The sequence below is a fragment of the Paramormyrops kingsleyae genome, chromosome 25 (assembly GCF_048594095.1).
Source record: "Paramormyrops kingsleyae isolate MSU_618 chromosome 25, PKINGS_0.4, whole genome shotgun sequence".
Classification (NCBI taxonomy): Eukaryota; Metazoa; Chordata; class Actinopteri; order Osteoglossiformes; family Mormyridae; genus Paramormyrops; species Paramormyrops kingsleyae.
The window spans coordinates 30,215,764-30,225,776 of record NC_132821.1 but is presented as its reverse complement, the minus strand read 5'-3'; the positions used below and the strand labels follow the sequence as shown (position 1 = coordinate 30,225,776).

Here is a 10,013-nt window from a genome sequence, read left to right as displayed (position 1 = left end):
AAGCAGGCACTTAAATACACTGATAACAAAGGCAGGTGTGAATCACCAAAAACAACCAATCAACAAGGAGAGAGGGCAATGAGACGCAGGTGAAGAAACTAACACTAATTAACACAGAACTAAGGAACTTACAAGACCTGAAACTAAGGAAACACAGGGAAATAATACTTTAGGAGAAAATCAAGAAACAAGTAAAACAGAAGATAACCAAGTCAGGGGCAGAGAACCATAAACAAGACAAATTAAACAGCGATAAATGAACTAACGATAAAACAATGAATAACTAACAGGAGAGGTTGGCCTTGAAGCCATAACTGTAGTTTTGCAGCTTCTGTGCCGCACACTCAACTCCCTGAGTCATTGGGCAGTAAAGGAACACAGGGTTAGACAGGCAGTGAAAAGGCGGGATTGCCAGCGACACCTGCTGGCCAAATGGTGTAGAGACACAGAGGGCAGGGGCGGATGGGCACTCACCCTGACGACAAATTTTCATCACATGATGCTGTTATTACATAATGCATTGTAACACACTGTATAACTGTGTAACAACACATTACGAAATATCACAGCATTATGTAATAACTCGACAAAATGTATCAAATGTGTAGCCTTCATAATAAGATCATGTGTAAAGAATCATGCATGTGCATGCATTTTAAGCAGTCATTTTCAAATAACACCACACGGGGGCAGTATTGTCTGACTGGCAGGTCCATCAGAGAGTTCTCCGCTGCGTGGGATGTTTGCATGACCCGCAGGCTGCAGCTAAAATGTGCAATTGTCATGTCCTGCCCACCATGTCTACCTAATCCTCCTGTTTCCTTCATCACCACAGCCTGTTTATATTCCCCTGTATTCCCTGAATAAATCTCCCCCCTCCCCGGGTATCTGCCCCTTCATCACCACAGCCTGTTTATATTCCCCTGTATTCCCTGAATAAATCTCCCCCCTCCCCGGGTATCTGCCCCTTCATCACCACAGCCTGTTTATATTCCACTGTATTCCATGAATAAATCTCCCCCCTCCCCGGGTATCTGCTTGCACCCTTGTCCCCCAAGCTTAAGTTAATTCCAGAATGATCTACTCAGTGGATAACTTGACACTCCTATAATTTTATTATGAGACAGAAAGATTTAAATCATCTATACAGTATGAACAGCATATTTACATTTGAACTAATAAGTGTCACTCTGAGTAAGCATAATGACAAACCTTATTCATTGAAGACATGGAGTAACTTTTCATTCTGAACATTTTATTAATTAACATAGCAAATCAGTAAAATCAACAAGCTCTCGGAATAAGTGCAAAGGCTGGCAACTTGGAATTTCAAAACTAATTTTATGCTGCATAAATGATTTGCGCTCATCACACTCGACCCCTGTAGACTTCGGAGTAGGTACACAAATCACTTTTTTGATCAGGCTTTGCCCTGGACGTCTTGGGTCCTTTACGGATCTTCAGTGTAGCATAGTTCAGCTGTCCTTCCTCCTCCTGTGGATAAAAACAATTTATAAATATTTTCTGATATAGGAATATTGTCATTGCCATATTGTCGCAATGTATCACATGAAGCACATTTATACTTTAGCGCATAATTTCTGAGAGAACAATTACTGTAGTAGAAAAAGGGTCAGGCTACAAAGCTGATCTACTTACCTCTTCATCGTCAAATCTTGTAATTCTTTGTTTAGCTGCGGACTGTTTTAATCCTACAGAAAAATAACAAATGTCAGGTTATGGTCAGCAAAGACACATAATGAAACATCCAAAGGAGTCTCTAGAGCAGGTCAGGAATAAACAGCATAGAGCATCTCAGCAATACCCCAGGATCTCAGACCTGTGGCCTGTACTACGAAGCGGGGTTACTGTCTTATCGGGGTAACTTGTTGGATTTAAGGTAGTCTGGGCAATTGTAAGTGAGCGAATATGAAGTCCATTTAAACTGTGGTACCTTAAATCCGACAAGTTACCCCGATAAGCCAGTAACCCCGCTTCGTAGTACAGGCCACTGAACATGCAGGTCATCTTTGGTGACCCAGGGGACTCACCCTGTCTTCTCCCCAGCCAGTAGGTACCGACAGAGAGAGGAGCACAGAGCAGAACAGCCGCAGACACACTGACCACCAGCATCCAGCTCTGGATCATCCCTGCTGTAGAACCGCTGGGGGTCGTTATGGACCCATTGGAACCGTCTATATCAGGGACAGTGGGACATTTTCATGGTCATATTCGCTTCGCTGCAGCTTACAGAGACGGTTAACATAACTATTCAGGCACCTTCCAGTACAGCTCATGGCGGTGAACTGGAGCTTTTTATAGCTCTGGTTGAGAACAACATAGTTACAGGAGACATTGTTTAAAATGAAAATACTTTAATCTTAAATATGCATTCATATAAATATAAAATCTGATTTAGTTGGCAATGCCTAACATGTCATACTGTCCTACAAAATCATAGATTTCTTTTGACTGACAATTAATGGTCTATTTTTTAATATATAAACATACATTTTCTGACATACAAATAAAATTTAAATGAACTTATTCATCCGTCTAATTCATCAATCTTATTCATATCCTCCAGTCACTGATCCTGAGCAGGGTCACAGGGTGGATTAAATGTGAATTAAATGTGAATTAAATATGAATTCTGTATTTGGTACAAAGAGAATATTGATGTCATAATAAATGGAAAATATATGAATTCTTTTAAATATTTACACATGACAATGACAAATTGGATAATCATGGTGAATGTTGTTTGATATGGATTCTTATAATTACAAATTGCATGTAATAATAAAATAATAACAATAAATAATTGTTCCAATAATTTCTTGCCTGTTACATTAAACCAGAGTAGGAAGGTAAACCCATGCAAAGGATAATCTGACAGGATTATTCCTGCACTCTTACCTGCAGTCAGAAGTCTAGTGGTCATATTTCCAAAACGGTAGAGATCTTCTGTAAACATGCGGTCCTTGGATCCAGTGAAATCTTGATATTTTGTGGAACAGTAGTAAAGTCCCAGGTCAGGCTCTGTGATGTTATTAATTGACAGACTATATGAATTTGATGAGGAGTTCCACACGAAAGCGTATCGAGGAAGAGGATCGTGCGAAAATTCTAAACCAGACATTTTCAGTGGAGGCTGGTTCTCATGAGAGCACTGTCTGTACCAGATAGTTTCACGCTGATTTTTGACATCACAGTGCAGAGTAATATTGTCTCCCAGTCGGACGACCCTCAGCACAGCCTCCTCAGACCTTCTCTCCTGAGAAGAGCAGCACAAACCTGAGGAAGAATCACACTGTGAGAAGGAGCATCACCGATTCAACATGACAGTCAGTTGTCAGTTCAACATGAAGGTCAGACCAAACACCATCATGGTAATTCAGTAACTCCATAATGACAAATACAAATAAATTACTTGTTGTTCTAGGTTCTACTGCTGGTCTGGTAAAAATGTAATCAGACACTTACAGAGCAGAATGATCAGAGAGATGCACGTCGTGTCCATGACTGACTGTGTCGTCTAGTGGTGGGTCTATAGACCATTTCCTTTGCCCTGGGCGGAAGCTAATTTTAATGTACCAAGATGGAGGTGTCACAAACTGTCACAGCAGCTTGAGATATAAAACGAAAGGCATATCTGTGAGAAAAGTAGGAACTTTAATCCTGAAAATCAGAAGTCTGAACTTTAGTACTTTCAAATGAGCCTGGACTTTGTGCCCTAAAATCCACCGTTTTGAAAGCCCAAGCATTAGTTTTGCATTTCATTTATGTTTAAAGAACTTATAAATCAGTTGTAAATATCTTTATAGATTAGCACTGACATGAAAAGCAATAGTGCCTATTTACCTTAATTAGAATCTTTGCATTTTAATTTGATAACAGTACTGTGCAAAAGTATTAGGCCGTCAAAGAAAATGTTTATAGCTACAGTATTTATCTGGGTAGTAAGTGTACATTTGCTCAGAAACGAGTAAACAGAAACTAACAGGAATTTCTTCTGTTCCCCAATAAGTTACTGATATCTACTGTAGTTGGATGGCTGCTTCAATTCCCAAAACTCTCCTCAGCCACTCAAATGAATTTGCTAAAATTCATTAAGTACTAAGTAGTCAATCACTAGGAGATATTAGGAACATAGGTGATATGAGGATTACAAGATAAAATCACAAAACTGGGCACCTGCAGGGATAACCAAGAACAAAGATAGCATAATTATAAAGGAGTTTGCGAAACAGAATCTCTGGGCACGAGATAACAAAACGCAATGTAATTGTTGATGACAGTTAAGGATGTATGGTTCACAGCCACATGCTCAGTATGTTCAGCTGCGGCGCCCCAGGGAGCAGGGAAAACAATGGGGACTGTGAGAGGTGCTAGGGAAACACAGAGGAGAAAACGGGATGGCCGGTGACCCCTGCTGGCCAAACGGGGAGCCCCAGTTTCTGCGATTGTGATCCAATTGTAATGCAATCGCTGTCGCTCCATCCAGTTGTCCGGGGCCCCTTCAAAGCTCGGGGCCCCATCCATTTGCCTGTTTGCCTGGCCTGTTACTGAGCGTCTACACACATCCATCAGTGTTTCCTTGCTCTGTATTGGGTTTGGTTACTGGTCATTCGGTTTAACTGCTCAGTATGGAGATTCTGGTACTTGATCTGTATCTGGTCTCTTGAGCTGTTTTCAGACATGAACACTGGGCATGATCAGCTCCAGACATTTTCCGGAGTTGGCCTTTCACTCATTTAGCACACAAACCGGAGATTTTTCGTGTCCGACACTTTCACATATACTAATAATACTCAAGCCAGCCAGAGCACCGCCCCATAGATAAAAATCCACTGAGAATTCAGGGACTGAATAATCAGGGACGTGAGTAACAAATCTTTTTTAAAAATTCTGCTTTGCGGGGGCCTCAGGAAATACCAGAGGTCCTGCTTGACAGGATTGTTGTTCATGTGAGCACAAATGACATCCCTAAAGAGGGTCTGGGGCTCTGCTGAGGGACTTTGCCCACCTCCTGGACCTCCTTACGTCTCTCCCAGCACAGGTGTACATGTCAGGCCCCCTGCCTACAGTCGGCAGAGGGATCAGCCGTGTCAGCAGGTCTGCATGTGTCCCTCACACACCATGCATGGATGACCTCACTGATGCCAAGTAAACAAGGGTAGTTTTTTCGACATTTGCCTGATTTAGCTTGTTTTTTGAAAAAAGGACTATGACTCTTACGGCGGTACAGACACTGAGATCAGCATGCTTTCAGAGGTGTTGCTTTGTTTTTTTTGTAAACAAACACATATCACATTTCAACTGCCGTCCATATTTAACTATTACAAGTATATTACTTTTAATGGCATTTCTCATAAACAGATACTCGGGAAACCAGAGATGTGGTACACGGGGCTTTATTTCGAAGCACAGGCAGACAGAACTGGAATCAGCGAGATGAATCATAGTCAGGGTCACAGTACATGAAGTCAGAGAAGTCAGACCTACAGAGAGCACATGGGACAGGAGGCAGACAAACGGGGAACGTCCAAGGGGAGCAGATTCCAGGTGGGATTGGAGCCACGGGGGCAGGCAAGACGGGTCATGGAACATAGGCAGTACAGTACCTCTCAATGAGTGCGAGGCTGACCAGGGTTAAGCAGGAACTGAAGCAGACGACTCCACTCTGGTGAGGCTGATGAAGGGGCATTCTCATTGGGGAGGGGGGGCATGACAGCCACCTACAGGCCAAAGAAGGTGCTGGAGATGAGCCCGAGTATGAGGGACAAGCTTAGCGGGGTGGTTGTGATGGAACTGGGCGACTAGGAAAGGGTCACAACTGGCAGAAATGCAGTGAGAACCCTGGTCCTTTCCTTCAAGCTGTTGCCCTCCCAATCAACCAAGTACATGCAGTTGACCCCACCGAAGCCTCGAGTCCTTTAGGGTCTGAACAGCGAAAGCTTCTCTGTACTCCAAAGGGATTTCCTGCAGCATCTACAGGAGGATGTACTGGGCAGTAGCAGACAGGCTTGAGGAAGGACTCATGGAAAGAAGGCAAAAAACGGCAGACCAGCGGTAGCTGCAGGTGGTAGGTTACTGGGCTGATCAGCTTTAGGATGCGGAACAGGCGGAGATTATTAATTTATTATTTTTTAATGTCTGTGATGTAATAAGTCAATAAGTCATATCGCCACCTATAGTAGCAGAGTTGGACGTACTTTAGTCAATAAATTGATTCCCCTCCCATGCATGTATACTGGGACAGGAACAGGAGGACTGGAATAACCATAGCGTGACTTAGCCGTGCATGTAAACGTGCTGACTGAGAGCACTAAAGACAGAGTTTTACGATAATTTACACTGGGAAAAAAAATCTGTGCAATTATTATGCCACACTGAAGAGGGAAGTCAGATGGAAGATATTTACTACATAACATGATAAACACTCCACATTAGACAAACAATAAACAGGTTCACTACATAAAACTTTCGGTTGGAAAGTGTGGTGATTGTTTTTGTGAGTGTGACACCCTCAGTGCACTTGTTTATGTAACTAGTCACTGTGGCTGCAGACTCTTTGAGGTCTGTGGTCTGGTCATCACTAGCAGCTGCCTCTGAAGATGTTCCAGTCTGTGCACTGGAAAGACAGCATCAGTGCCCCGTCGCTCAGCTGCAGCAGGTCCCCGGTCTCAGACATGCAGTGCAGACTCTCCAAAGACATAAATAAAGAGCAGCAACTTTTTATGCATGAAGTAACATGTATGTTCATGCATTTTCCCAATCATTTTGAAAAGACAGCACCTAAAAAACACAGAATTTACCAACTCACTAGTCCATCAGGCAGTCCTCCATTGTGTTGGGTGTTTGTGTGAACATCAGGCTGCAGCATTGTGGTCTTCAAAGTCACATGGCTGAAAGACGCCATTTTGCAATCTTCTGAACGTATACAGAAACTCATAGGTTTCTGTTATAAATTGGAAGCTGTGTTAATATTGCTTACAACACATACATCCAAACTCCCCACCAAAAAGAAAAAGCTCTATGGGTTATCAACTGATTCCTAATTAAATCATCAGACCTAAAGACTCCCACAGAACTGCAGGCTTAATATAGTACATAAAATGCATACTGAGTGCAGAATCAGCCATTCACCAGCAGGGGGCGATCAGCGCCATGCAGGCCAAATGTAACTGATTTTCTCACAGTTAGCTGCAAGAATGCTAAAAGGACATGGCTGTGGAAAAGGCCTGGGGGAGGACAAAGGCTCAGCGTGCTGCTTATGCTCTCTGTAGACAGACTGGGAGATGACTGCCCCGAGGACAGACCACCTCCTGAGCAACCCAGCCGGAGCCAGTGGAACTGCGTCTCTCTGTATGAGGGGGGAGACGCTTCCCCCTGACCTGGGGGCCGCTGCCCTTCATCACCACAGCTTGGTTTCCTTTTATTCCCTGAATAAATCTCACCCCTCCCTATGTATTTGCCATTCGAGGGCACAGCTAACCGAAAAGTTAGCTTCCATAACTACTAATCCGCTAACTTTAATTTGATATGGTAACCCAATATACGACTAAAAAATTTAGCAGAAGCTAATGATAGCCACTCTAACGGCTAACTTTTATTATTATTATACAAATTTAGCTTCGGTTTGATTTTGGAAAGTGACTGAGGGACAAAGCAGGATTTCTTGCTTAGCCAGATAACTTGTCGCATTTAAGGTAGTCTGGACTAAATGTAAGTGAATGGAAAAAACGTCCATTTAAACTAGGGCACCTGAAATCCAACAAGCTATGCGACTAAGCAAGAAACCAAGCTTTGTGATACAGTCCCTGTTCTCTGCATAGTTTAAACTGACTTTATCTTCGCTCCCATATTTACCCCAGATTACCTAAAATATGACAAGTTATCAACCACTTATATGTTGTGTTTAGACATAGTCAGGCAACTCTTTCCCTGTGCCAAATAAATGACCATATAATGACCAAGATAAAAAGACGGGAGAGGCAATGGCCTCACAATGACCACACAATGACCAATTTCATTCTAGTGAATAATAATTTGACAGTCTTGTAATTTTATTATGATACTGAAACAAATGAATCGGCCTCTCTTCTCTGTATTTACGTAATCCTGTATATGAACAGAGCATTTACATCTGAAACAAAAAGTGTAATCTATCACACTGATAACACTGCAAAATGACTAACCTTGTTCATGAAGTTATAGAATATCGATACATTCTCAAAACTTTATTAATTTACATTGCAGACCAATGTAATCAACACATCCTAGAATTTCAGGTCATTTTCAGAAGTGGAAAATTCAGGTCCAGAAAATAAAAATCCAGGCCAAGGTTTTGTTTCAAGCAGTCAGTTGAGTACCCTGTGACTGTAACTCAACTGAACTGTCCACCTCTGCTCATTAATTATCATTGGTATATATTTTTTACCCTCAGAGGGTTGCTTAATCTATTCATGAGTTTTGTTATTATTTGAAAAATAAGTTTAATACCTTCTTAAACAATTCTATCACATGCATGATTTGCATCCTAAAGATTACACAGGGGGACTCAGTACCAATACTGTCAGCTGATCACATTAGATCTCTGCGGACTTCAGAGTAAGTACAGAAATCCCTCCTCTGATCAGGCTTCGGCCTGAACAACTGGGATGCTCTACGAATCTTCAGTGTGACATAGTTCAGCTGTCCCTCTTCCTCCTGTTTATAAAAACAATATATAAATATTTTTGATTTAACAATACTGTCATTCCTTTTTTGCCACGACGTACAATTTGAAACATATTTACCTTTTTTAACAAATAATTACTCAAAGAACAAGTGAATCAGTAGTAACGGCATCAGTCTCTAAAGCTGAACTTACCTCGTCATCATTTATCCCGCCACTAATTCTTGTAACTTTTTGTTTAGCTGTGGCCTGTTTTAACCCTACAAAAAAACAATTGTTAGGTCAAGATTAGCCAAGACACACAATGAAACATCCAAAGGAGTCTCTAGAGCAGGTCAGGAATAAACAGCATAGAGCATCTCAGCAATACCCCAGGATCTCAGACCTGAACATGCAGGTCATCTTTGGTGACCCAGGGGACTCACCCTGTCTTCTCCCCAGCCAGTAGGTACCGACAGAGAGAGGAGCACAGAGCAGAACAGCCGCAGACACACTGACCACCAGCATCCAGCTCTGGATCATCCCTGCTGTAGAACCGCTGGGGGTCGTTATGGCGCCATTGGAATCGTCTATATCAGGGACAGTGGGACATTTTCATGGTCATATTCGCTTTGCTGCTGCTTACAGAGACGGTTAACATAACTATTCAGGCACCTTCCAGTACAGGTCATGGCGGTGAACTGGAGCCAGTTACAGGCAACACAGGCTGAGGACACCATAGTTAGGATGTCAGAACGTCACAGCACATATTAGTTAAAATGTAACTTATGGCAATATGTATTCATATAAATATATAATTGGACCTATATGATAATGCCTAATATATCAATTAAATTTAAATTCTGTTTTTGACACTGAGAACACTAGTCTCATAATAATTTGATTTTTGTTTCAATATTATGATGGCATTTACACATGACACTCATAATGATAAATTGGAAACTTAAGGAAAATATTGTTTCATATGATTTCTTTTAATTAAGTATCAGATAAAATGATAAGAACTAGAATTAATTGCTCCAATTTTGTAGGTTGCTGATCGCATTTAACTAGAACAGGAAAGACAAGCAAAGGATTATCTAACAGGATTATAGCTGCACTCTTACCTTTAATCAGAAGCCTAAAGGTTATATTTCCAAAATGATCAGTTACTGCATCGAGGGGTGGTTCATTGGGTTGAGGTAAAAGTTTGACGTGTTTTGTAGAACAGTAGTAAAGTCCCAGATCAGACTCTGTAATGTTTTTAATTGACAGATTATATGAATTTGATGAGGAGTCCCACACTATAGCATATCGAGGATGAGGATTGTGCATTAATTCCAAACGAGGC

The 10,013-nt window shown here is 41.6% G+C and overlaps 1 long non-coding RNA gene across 1 annotated transcript; it reads right to left on the bottom strand.

Annotated features, from left to right (window-relative positions):
* Positions 1 to 8,147: 8,147 nt before the first annotated feature.
* LOC140583098 (uncharacterized) lies at positions 8,148 to 9,297 on the bottom strand. Its single transcript, XR_011985887.1, has 3 exons — positions 9,109 to 9,297; positions 8,879 to 8,943; positions 8,148 to 8,715 (listed from the first exon to the last, which is right to left on the bottom strand). It is a non-coding gene; the product is annotated as an uncharacterized lncRNA (long non-coding RNA).
* Positions 9,298 to 10,013: the final 716 nt, after the last annotated feature.